Source organism: Lactuca serriola, chromosome 3 (genome assembly GCF_051521515.1).
Source record: "Lactuca serriola cultivar US96UC23 chromosome 3, Lser_US96UC23_V15, whole genome shotgun sequence".
Taxonomy (NCBI): Eukaryota; Viridiplantae; Streptophyta; class Magnoliopsida; order Asterales; family Asteraceae; genus Lactuca; species Lactuca serriola.
This window is the reverse complement of record NC_136410.1, coordinates 217,146,406-217,158,726: the sequence shown is the minus strand read 5'-3', so window position 1 is coordinate 217,158,726 and position 12,321 is coordinate 217,146,406.

The window sequence follows — 12,321 nt, the reverse complement described above, 5'->3', positions numbered from 1 at the left end:
TGTGTGTATTCTCTCAAAAGTCATTCCAAAACCATTCGGTGTTGTGTGAAGCATTTGAGGCATCACACTTGGGGTGGTAGGCTCACAAGGATTCAAGGAATCAAAATCAACTACAAGGTATGTAATTCTAGCCATCCTTTTAGGATTAAAGTTCCCCATGTATGCTAGATATGATTATGAACCTTGGAAACCAAATTTTGCATGTATTTAGACAAACATAGATCCAAGGTTCTTAGGGTTTCATAGACACTTAGGAAGTGTTAGAATGCTCTAAACTCATCAGTGGTATCAGAGCCTAGGCTTGTTTGTGAATACTTGATGCAAAATAGTGTTAAAAATCGAGCTTTTTGCTGTCTGCTCAAGGGACTCGACAAGTACATGGGGAGGACTTGACGAGTCCAAGTGAAAATGCAACCAACTCGGCGATTCTGTTCGTGCACTCGACAAGTTGGTCATGCAGAATGCAGAAATTAGATTTGTGCTGCTGGAAATGGACTAGAAACGTTACCCTAAACTGTTTTGGTGTTATAAAACTTGTTTTAGATGGAGTAATGGTTATTCTAATCCATTTACAATGGCTAATATCATTTTTTCATGATTATATGTCTTCATATGCTCTTGAAATGTTGCAATGGATATTAATGTTCTTATGAGTTCTTGATAGATCATAGGAGTTACTTGTTTATATGATTAATTCATGATATTTATGTGTTTTAATGGAGTCCATAACTTGTCCTCAAGTTATGGATAACCAAAAGTATCTTTGTGTTAAAAGCCATTAAAAGAACACATAAGTTATAAAATGAAGAGTCTTCATTTTAATAACTCATAATTTATGAATATGAAAGGTTTTGTAATCTTACAAAACGTGCCCTCAAATTTTGGAACAAGTAAAGTCACTTAATAAACTTTAGTTCCAACTCTTATATTTTTAAAAGTTAAAAATCAACCCTTATACTTTATAATATTATAAGTTAATAATATATATATATATATATATATATATATATATATATATATATATATATATATATAAAAGATCCAGTCGTCTTACCGCTAGTACGCCTCATTCATGAAGCCGGTCTATAAGGGGGTATAAGGTTGTTGCCTATAAAATGGCAACTTAATGGGTGTCCACTCTCACCCCCCGCTTCCTTGATCGGTGGAGGGTCGTTAGCCGAACGGGTAGGACTTGGACTTATAAATTCTCATTAAAAGTATGATGAATATTATAAAGTAACTAAAATGTTTTATTAAATTCCCAATCTTAGTTACTTTAGGAAAATGTGAATAAAGTGCTAATCCATGAAATTACACTTTACACTTTGTTTAAGTCGTTGGTGGAGCATGTGTGGTTAACCGACACACTAACTTGGACTTAACAAGGTAGGTAAAGGGTGACTTAAGGTTTATCATAGTATCAGTGGAGCGTGTGTGGTTTATCGGCACATCGATTGAGTGATAAACTTTAAGGGTACCATGTGATTTGCATGGTTACTTCACACCTCGTTTTGTGATCCTCGGTATCCCAGTCACAAAACTTGGAGGGCACACTCGAGATTGAAACATGCCTTTGAAAAGTTCATTGAATCTCAAAAGAATCTAGGAATTTCTAAGAACCAATTAAAAACCTAATATTTATATTGCGTTTTTCATGGTGGAAATTGGTGAATCGTCAATCACCTACCTTTCAAATATGTTATAGCTTGGATTACGACATACCTCTTCTAAGTTATAATATATTGTGATTGGATCCTAGCCTTAATATTACATTTGGGTGTTATATTAAGGACTCTCTTAATATCTAAACTAATCTTGTCCTCTTCCTTCAGATGTCTTCAAACAATGCTGCTTCTGGATCTAATCCTAATGGCTCCTTTACTCTTATGAACCTGTGTGGGAAAGTCACCTTTGATGGATCCAACTTCAATGAATGGATTGGAAACATCATGATGATTACCCGCTACGAGGACAAAGAATATGTCGTCAGCAAGGAGCTTAAGGAGATTGATGAGACCACTACAACTCCCCAGGGGATCGCTGACTTCCAGGCACATGAAAGGGATGCAACCAAAGCAGCATGCATCATGTTGGCCACCATGACTGCAGAACTCCAAAAGTCCTATGAGGACTTCTACCCTTTTGAAATGCACCAAGATTTGATGGAAAGATACCATCAAAGTGCACAACAAGAGAGGTATGAAATCATTTGCTCCATGATAACAACCATGATGAAGGACAGAGAATCCATCATGAGCCATATGCAGAAAATGCAAAGGTATGCGGATCGTTTGCTGAAGCCTAATATGAACTTCCCTGAGGAGCTTGCAATAGATATCATTTTGTGCTCCTTACCATCGTGCTATGATCAATTCCGCATGACATATCACATGAATAAGGAAAAGGTCACACTCAGCAAACTTTATGGACTCCTCAAGATCGCAAAAACAGGTCTTAAAGGTAAGTCGGTTGTTAACATTCCTACTCCAAACTCCGCCCCTGTCTTGGCAATCGGGAAAGATAGAGGGAAGAAGAGAAATAGCTCTTCGAAGGGTACCAAGGCTAGGACCCTTGATGCCTTTTATTCAAGTGGAACCAAGAAAGGTTTCGTCACTCCTTCTTCTGACCCAAAAGAGGCTGAATGCTTCTATTGCCATGAAAAGTCACATTGGAAGCGGAACTGCCCAAACTACCAGCAGTATGTGAAGGATGGGGAAGTTAAACCCAACCATGCAGGTATTTACACTATCTTATTTAATAACTCACCCCATTCTAAGTCTTGGGTTCTTGATACCGGTTGTGGTATTCATATCTGTTCTGATTTGCAGGGACTAAGAAGAAGTGAGAATATGGAGCATGGAAGAATAAACTTAATCATGGGGAATAGGAAAGCTTTACATGTTACCATGATTGGAGTTTATACTTTATCGCTAAGTAGTGGGTTTAGTTTAGATTTGAATAAATGTTGTTATTCGCCAGAAATGGCAAGAAATATTGTTTCCTTTCATGAATTGTATAAACAAGGTTTCACCTTTTCATTTGATAATGAAGTTGGTTCGATTAATGCTTTCTTTAATAATGTTCTTCATTTTAAAGCATTGCCTTGTGATGGTGTGTATGAAACTGTATATGTGGTTGATAACTTAGGAAATAATGTATTGTGTATTGATTCTGTTAACGATAATAACTTGGATAAAGCATCATTATGGCATTGTTGTCTTGGACATATAAGCATGAAAAGCATAGGCCAACTCCAAAAGGATGGAGTCTTGGAGTCATTTGACCTAAAGTCAGATGATAGTTACGAATCATGCTTACTTGGAAAACTAAAAAAGACACCCTTCACAGGTTCTTGTGAGAGGGGTGAAGGTTTGTTGGATCTTATACACACAGATGTGTGTGGACCCTTCAAACATGCCACAAGTGTGACAACCCGATATCTCGAGTTAATATAATGTAACAACAGTCAAATTTAGGTCAAAATTTAACTTTCCTAAAATCTTATTTGGGTTAAATAAAGTGGTAGGAATCGTATCAAGGTTTTCATACATATAAAGAACACTAAAATCCGAGTTATAACGAAGAAGTTATGACCAATCTAAGATTCGCGGAAAAAACCGACAACATGGATAGACGTAAAACACAAAGTTTCAATACAATAGTTTTTACCCTTAGGTATCTAAATGAAAGTTGTATATATCATTAAACCGAAATCGTACGTAAAAAGAACGTCCAAATCTGACTTCGTATGAGGAAGTTATGATTTTTGCAAATTCCGGATATAGCAGTAGACAGCTAAAAACTCGAAATAGAGATCGAGAGACTTTTGGCCGAAACAACCTAAATGAGAATTGAAGGTCTCAACAATAGTAGCGCAACGGTAAAAAGTCTGACGAAAACGGACGTCAGATGAAGAAGTTATGGATTTATGACGGAGTTATCATGTCCCGGCCTACTAAAAATAATATATTAATAATATATTAAAAATAAAACTAGAATTAGCCAACAGAGTCTAAACGAGAGTTGTAGAACATAATCTCACCTACGCGTCGATATAAAGAACGTCAAAAACGGAGTTCGTATGTGAAAGTTATGAATTTATGAAGTTTGGGGCGCGAACCCCAAAGTGTGTCAGCCACCACGACGTGGTAAAAGTGCCACGGTGTGGCAGGTACTCTGGAGCCTGCCATACCCACTTGTGATGACGCATGTAGTGACGAGCAGCCCTATAAATAGAAACCGAAGGTCTTGGGTTTTGGCTGTTCAATTCTACCTTCCTTGCTACTTTTGCTCTGTGTTAAGCATCCGGAGACTACCCCGAAGCCCCGGTAACACCTCCAACACATGAAGTAAGTCCCGAAGTCCCGAGATTTTCGAGAAATCGACTTCTTTCCAGTCGAAGTTCTGCTCGACTTTTGTCTCACCTTCTTCAATCTATCAAGTGAGTTCATACCCCTAAAAACTACACTTTCAAATGCTTTTATACACTTTAAAGAGGGGGGGGGGGGATACAAGTAAACACACGGTTATCCTCGTGTGAAAGACATAAATCTTTGTTATACTTTTTGTTATATAATCAATCACATGTGATTTATAATTGTGTTTCAAACAAAGGATTTCATATACTTTAAACTATGTTTCAAACAAAGGATTTCATATACTTTAAACTATGTTTCAAACAAAGGACTTCATATACTTTAAACTGTGATTCAAACAAAGGATTTCATATACTTTAAACTGTGTTTCAAACAAAGGATTATTACTTTACACTTTGTTATCAAGCAAACTACTTTTAAATCGTTTTATACATTGACATTAAGTCATCAATATTTATTATTGAACTCTTTAAAATGTTTTACAAAACTTCCTTTCATACTTATGTATTATTGAAAGCAATGTCTATGTATATATAGTTATATAAATAATGTTTAAAAGACTTAGGACTGCTAACCCACTCTATTTCCTTTTTCTTGTATGGATGTGTATTTAAGGTATCGATTAGTTGTCCAAAGGTTGTCTAAACATTAGTTATATATTATGTATATATATGTAGATATAAAAGTACATTCATTCATTCAAATACTATAACGGAACTTACTAGTAAACTATAATAGGTATAGTCTAGGAGAATACTATCATATACAAATACTATAACAGAGAATACTATAACAGAGAATACTATAACATAGAATACTATAACAGAGAATACTATAACAAAGAATACTATAACAAAGAATACTATAACAAAAAGAACATACTAAGATACAATAGCACCAGAACATTTCCGGATTTAACTATACCAATGTTTTATTTACAAGTATGCATTCTTCATATCAAGGATAATCTTTTCATACAAAAGGTATTTCATTATATTACTCGTGAACTTATTGTTAGCAATCATGTGAGACATATGGATTTGTTAGTACCAAAAAAAAGTCCTCGTCTCTAACCAAAGTCTCCTGGAGGGAGAGCACGAATTTGTGTATAGATCTATATGGGTTTGACGAACCCACACCTAAACTGTAAGCTCCAGTTAGACCGACAGGTCTGGGGTGACAAATGTCGACATTAGTACTATGTCTAGTATGGTTATGAGAAACTCACAAACCACGAAAACAACAACTCTTGTATGTAGTAATATACATTTAACTCAATTATGCTCAGGGGTAATTATTGGATTAGTGTCTAAGTCCATAACTGTCTTGGTATGTACTTGACCCGATGGTGCATGGTCCTTTTGGGTTGCCTTCACCAAAGCAACTTGATAGGATGAATTATGGAGAGAGAAAGGATTAATTATGATTTATTAATATATTATGAGAATAATATATTAAAGGGGAAATCATATTGTTTAATTAATATTAGTCAAGAATTAATTTTGTGACTAAAACACATTAATGAAATAAAAGGGACTAGAACTGTCAATTGTGTGATAGTTGACTATTGGGCTAATGGACTCATAGAGGATGGAGTGGACGAATTCTATGGGGAAATCCATTAGAAATCGTCCAAGGCCTCTAAAGAGGGAGTCCATGGGTTGCTTAGGGCCTAAGCAGTCAAGTTAGGGTTTCCTTGTTAGATAACCCTAATAGCCTCACTATTTAAGGATCCTTAGAGCACCAAAAACATGGTGAAGAGTTTCCTTAGGGTTTGTACACGTTTTTGGGTGCCTCCTCACTTCTCATTCTTCATCCTCTTGCTCTTTGTGTTTGTGAGCCATTAGAGGAGTCGCACTTGTGACTCTAATCTTTCTAAAGCCATTACAAAGGAGGATTTGAGATTGTTATTGCTACATAACAATCAAGGTAAGATCTAAACCCCAATCTTATGTTAATATGATTAATTGCATGCTAGATTTAGGGTTTATAGCTTTGGATATTCCATTGCATGTTCATTAGACAAACTAGATCCAAAAGCTATTAGGGTTTGCATGTACACCATAGGAATGATGTTTTGCTCAAAACCCATCAGTGGTATCAGAGCCATGGCTGTTTGTTTGATGTATTTGATGCTATTATGAATTATCCTTGCTTAAAATTCGAAATTTAGGGTTTCTGGGGGCTAAACTCGCCGAGTTCATGGTAGACTCACAGAGTCCATGCCTGACTCGACGAGTCAGCTGGTCAGAAAGAGGGAAAATCGGGATTTTGTGCTATTTTGGCTTAGGATCGTTACAAAAATGTTTTTGATGAATAAAATCCGATTTTTATTGATTTTGGGTGAATATCCTTACCAAAATAGAAGAAAATTACCAATTAATCAAATATTTGTTTCCTTATAAGATAATTTTTAATTATTTGAGTTATTTAATGGATTATCTTGCAAGAATTTGGACTAGGTCAAATTAGATAACCACCAATTAATTTTTAATTGCCTTATTTGAATTTTGTGATCTAGAATATTCTTGACAAAGTTTGGAAAAGTTTCAAATTAATCCCTTTAGGTTTTATAGTTTAAATTTGAACTTAAAAGTTTTGTTTTTGAAATTTAAATAACTTAAACCCTAATGTTTTGAAATGTTTCAAAACTTGCCCTCAAGTTTTGGAATTTAAAAGTTGATTAAAAGTTTAATTTAGAAATGTTAAATTCTAAAACCCTAGTATTGTTTTGAAAAGTTCAAATTACACCCTTATGGTTTTATTAATTAATTAAGGTGTGTAATTAAAAGAGATTTAATAAACCCATAAAGTTTTGGTTTACATTTAATTAAATTAAAAGTATAATTTATTAAATTGGAACACCTAGTATTTTAAAAGTGTAAAATACACTCGATACTATATATAACATTAAAAGTATAGTATTATATATGTATGAGTAAACACTCCGTCTTACCGTTAGTAGGCCTCATTCACGAAGTTGGTCTATAAGGGGTGTTTAAGGAAATTGCCAATAAAATAGCAATTGAATGGGTTTCCACTCTTACCCACCGCAGTCTTGACTAGTAGAGGGTCGTTAGCCGAACGGGTAGGATAGGACAGAAACCTTCCATTATAAGTATAATGTAGTACAAAAGTAACTAAATGCTTTTACAAAATTCCCAATCTTAGTTACTTTAGGCAAAAGTGAATTGATGCAATTCCATGAAATTACACTTTGTGCCCTTGCAAAGACATTAGTGGAGTGTGTGTGGTTAACCGGCACACTAAATGGTTCTAAGCAAAGGTAGCAAAGGGTGACTCATTGTTTGTCATAGTTCGGTGGAGCGTTTGTGGTTAACCAGCACATCGAATAGGTGACTGTAACATTGGGGGCACCATGTAGGTTTGCATGGTTATTCACACCCTGTTTTGTGATCCTCGGCATCCCAGTCACAAATCGAGGGGCATATCGAGATTTAAACATGCCATTGAAATGTTCAATGAATCTCAAAAGATCTAGGAATTTTCAGTAGATTTAAAACTTAAATTTCTTTTTCGTTTTTCATGGTGGAAATTGGTAAATCGTCATTTACCTACCTTCAAATATTCTGCAACTAGATTACGACATCCCTCTTCTAGGTTGTAGAGTATTGTGTTGGATCCTAGCCTCGATGTTTCATTTGGGTGTCACATCGAGGATCCTAATCAACTTAACTTGAATTTTCTCCCGTTTTGTAGATGTCAAAGTATGACAACTATGGTCTTCCCAAATCCCGTGGAACAAGCTTTCCACATGAAGATGATATTCGATGATTCGATTGGGGAACAAGAGATCATGCTTCACTTCCTCCACCTCCTCCAATTATTCTCCCTAACCCACAAGTTCGAAGGCTTGAAAAGTTCAAGCTCACTCAAGCCCTTTTTGCAAGTAAACATAGGAAACTTGTGTGTGTACACGTCTTAGAGATGAAGTCACACATTGATAGGTTAAGGATGTTGGGTGTCGAGATTTCAGGTAAGTTGGCTGTTGACTAGGTTCTTCAGTCGCTTCCCAAGTCATATAGTGAGTTCGTTAGAGAGTACCATATGATGAATCATGACGTGACCCTTATTGATTTGACCTATTTGCTTATAACTGTTGAATCAGTAATGATTTGGCGAGCTGGTTGAGCAAATTTTTCTGGTGAATCACACTCCCAAACTTCAATGGACATTGAAAATGGTGACATTGGAGATCCAGAAAAGGTAAATTCTGAGATAGTTCCTTGTGCCATTCCAAAAGAGTCCATTTGCTTCTATTGCCAAGAGAAGGGGCATTGGAGACGAAACTTCCCTATTTACCTAAGAGATCTAAGAGATGGGAGAGTCAAAACGTATGGCTCTACTTTAGGTAAAATCCATTAGATAACTCTTTTAAGTTCCTATTCTAGATTCTTAATACATGATGTGATAAGATTACATTTGATGTTTTGTAGGATCGAAGAAAAGAAAGGAAGCTTAAGGGAAGAAGTGAGCTGAATCTAAGAGTGAAGAAATGGAAGTCGATCGCTTTACTAGAAGATTAGATTTTTTGAGCTACTACTTGGAGTTAGAATAGATTGCTAAGAAATGTGTATTAACATAGTTTTTCAATTGAATTGCATTGTAAGGATAAAATTTTCCGCAATAAAATAAATTTTGATTTTATATTATTTATTTATCCTTGCAATGGCGTGTATGAAAAATTGATGTTTGTAAGCTTCTATTATTAGCAATAATGGATTTGATTCTTAATTATGTTATTTGTGGAAAGTTCAAGAATTTACCAAATAGGGAAAGTTTCTCATCGCCCAAGTTTTAATTGGAGAGAAACTTGGAATCATGCAACTTGGTTGCATGATGAATGAGAAATTTCATATTTGGAAATTAGACTAATTCGTTGACAAAGTGTCAAGTGAAGGACTAGGAGATCAAGTACACAAGGTTGTGTGTTGATCAAGTCCACCACAAGAGTGACAAAGATATTCGTCATGATTTTCTAAAGGTTTAGTAAATATGATTATATTTATAAGACTAAGTGTAATTCCGAGTTGATTGAAAGAGTTTAAATCAATAGCAGAACGAATAAGAAGAATCAAGTAGGCAGAAAGATAAACGTTTATCTATTCTAAGAAGGGAGAGTACTTTTTATTATGCTTTATGATAGGTCTTAATGATTAAGAACGATATCTCAAATGATCCTCTAAGTGAGTCTTAGTGAAATTGTATATCTCAGAAGAGCAATCAAGAATTAAAGAAATGGTTAAATCAAGAAGTCAATCATACTTCGTTTCAATATCATGTCTTAGATTTAAGATTGTGAATTGAGTGACAAGCCTCAAGAAGGTTTATAACACTCGAAAAATGTGGAATTTGGAAAAGTTTTCTTATTCTTGAACATCTGAAATTGGAAAGTTGTGATGTCTTGGATAAGACAAAGGCCAACTAGGTCCATTTTTGTGAAGTGTTTTGTCTTAATAAAAGCTACACTAACTCTTGAATATTTGTTTGTCGAGAAATGTTAAATTGACAAAAGAATCTTATATGTCAAGGAGTCAGTGGGAGTCTTAATGGTGTTGAAACGTTTCAAGAACTAATCAAGAATAAACCTTATCGATCATCACTAGCACACGACTTGAGGTTTACAACCTATCGTGTTGACATTATTTTGTTTCTGTGCCATTCCAATTGAGTTAATTATGCATGTGAGTTCTATGAGTTCTCATTTGAACGCCTAAAAGGCAAGCACCTTGATCAATGAAAAGTACATTGATAGGAAAGGGTGAGTTGCTTAACTACTTGAAAGACATGGTGGGCACTCATCTTACAATAAGGCAAGAAATCAAGATTGAGAAAGTTCGGTCCATATGATTTTGGATTTGTCGCAAACTTTGGTTTTGACAAATTCGCATGGATTGGAACACATACACCATTAAAATCTAAGTGTCATAAGATTCCCTCCTTCATGAAAATGACTGTGAGGAAATGCTTTCACTAAGAGAGATTTTAAGAAGATAGTGATTGTGAAAATTGTATTCTCGAATTCGATTATGGTAACGGTATCCCTTTCCATAATTCAAATTGTGAAATTTGGCGATTAGTCTGAATTGTTTAGACACACATATGAGCTATCTAAGGCAAAGGTGTATAAGTTTAAGAAGCTTGGATAAAGGATTATCAAAGCATTAGGTATTAGAAATATGAACTTTAGAAATTCAATAAGTATTGTTTTCTGGAAGTTCAGTTGTTTTCTAAAACATGTCAAAGCTAGTGGGAGCATAAGTATTATGCTTATATGATAATAATCATCATGATAGTGGGAGCATAAATGTTGTGCTTGTATGATTATTAAGGCAAGTATTGCAAGTTAGCAATATTAATTATAGAAAACAAGAGTCGTACTTTGCAAAGTCGTAAGGGTTGAAAAGTTGTTTTACTATAATTAAGGGAGAGAATATTGTACTTCGTTTCAAAATCTAAAGCTTAGATTGAGAAATTTTAATGAATTAGTCAAAGGATACATAGTGTGTTCTTAAATTTCGATTATGATTACGGTATCTATCTTCATAGTTCGAATCGTAAGAACGAGACACATAAAATATTATGGCAGAAGATTGATAAAGTATCATATCTTTATGTAAGACATTATGCATCGTGTCCCATACGATTCGAGTATAGGATTGATTGCCAGTGCTATTATATTTGACCATTCTAAAATTTTCCAAATGTATAGCGTATTTAGAGGGAAAAATCACTAGAATCGGTTTTGACTAAAATAATTAAACAACTATCAAAGGACGATCCAAAGCTTGCTGAGGATTGGTCGCTTGTGAGTAGTTGGAAGTATGGTATTGGATGACATTATTATGAATAGATAAGATTCTATTAAGAATGAATTGTCATATGAAAAATATGGAAATGTTTCCATATTGGGAGTTGGATATTGAGAATCTATGTCTAGATTAGAAACTTTTATGCAAGAAGGATGTTCAAAGGAATGTACTTTGAGTGAGAGACATCATATCTATAGAATTGTTTCTGATAGAGATTGGCCAAGTCTTGATGATTTTGAGGTATGACTTTATGAAGAATCATTGCATAAAATGTTATAATCTAGGATAAGTAACAAGAATTTGATATTTTTATACTTATGATAAGGATTGGGAGATGTGAAATGAGTATGATTGGAAATGTGTTCATTTGATCTATTTCACAAAGTAAGGACCGTAGGTAAACATTGTGTGCATGCTGAGAGCATGGGACAAGTGTAGTAATAATTCAAGTAAGAAGTTGATTATCCGAAACAACAAATAATTAGTAATCAATATGGTGATTAAAAAATGTTTTATTTATACCCAGAGTTTGGGGCCATATGGGATTAGTATTATTCTTGTGTTTCACTTTGCATGTTTTGATTCCTGAATAATTAAATTGGTTTAGAACAATCAAATTATTCGAACAGACCACAGTCGTTCATATGTTGGAAGTAGGTATGAATGAAGACTGTCGTGAATTGGTGTGTGGATTGTCTATAGTGTATTAGACATAAGCAAATGTTTGCTGCAACATTCATGAGTGCTTATGAATATGATTTGAGCATTGGATTAAACCCACGCTCACTTGGATCACTTCATGGATTTTATCACGATTGATTGGTGAGACGATAATATCTTATATTCTTGAAACCAAGATGTGTGAGTTCTATCTTGCGAGTCCGTTACACATTGATAATATGTAAACGCACCAGTAACTTGGTGTCATAAAACATATTGTTGTGTGTGATTCGGTGAGTGAGTGCAAGCAAGCATTGAATCAAAGTTTATCCATTCCTTTTATCCAAAGTGGGATGAAAGCGATATCTGTGGGCCCCTCAATGATTTAGTGATGACACCTAAGCGGTTAGCCAAGCCGAGACTAAGTTGATGTGTTTAGCTGTAGTCTGTTG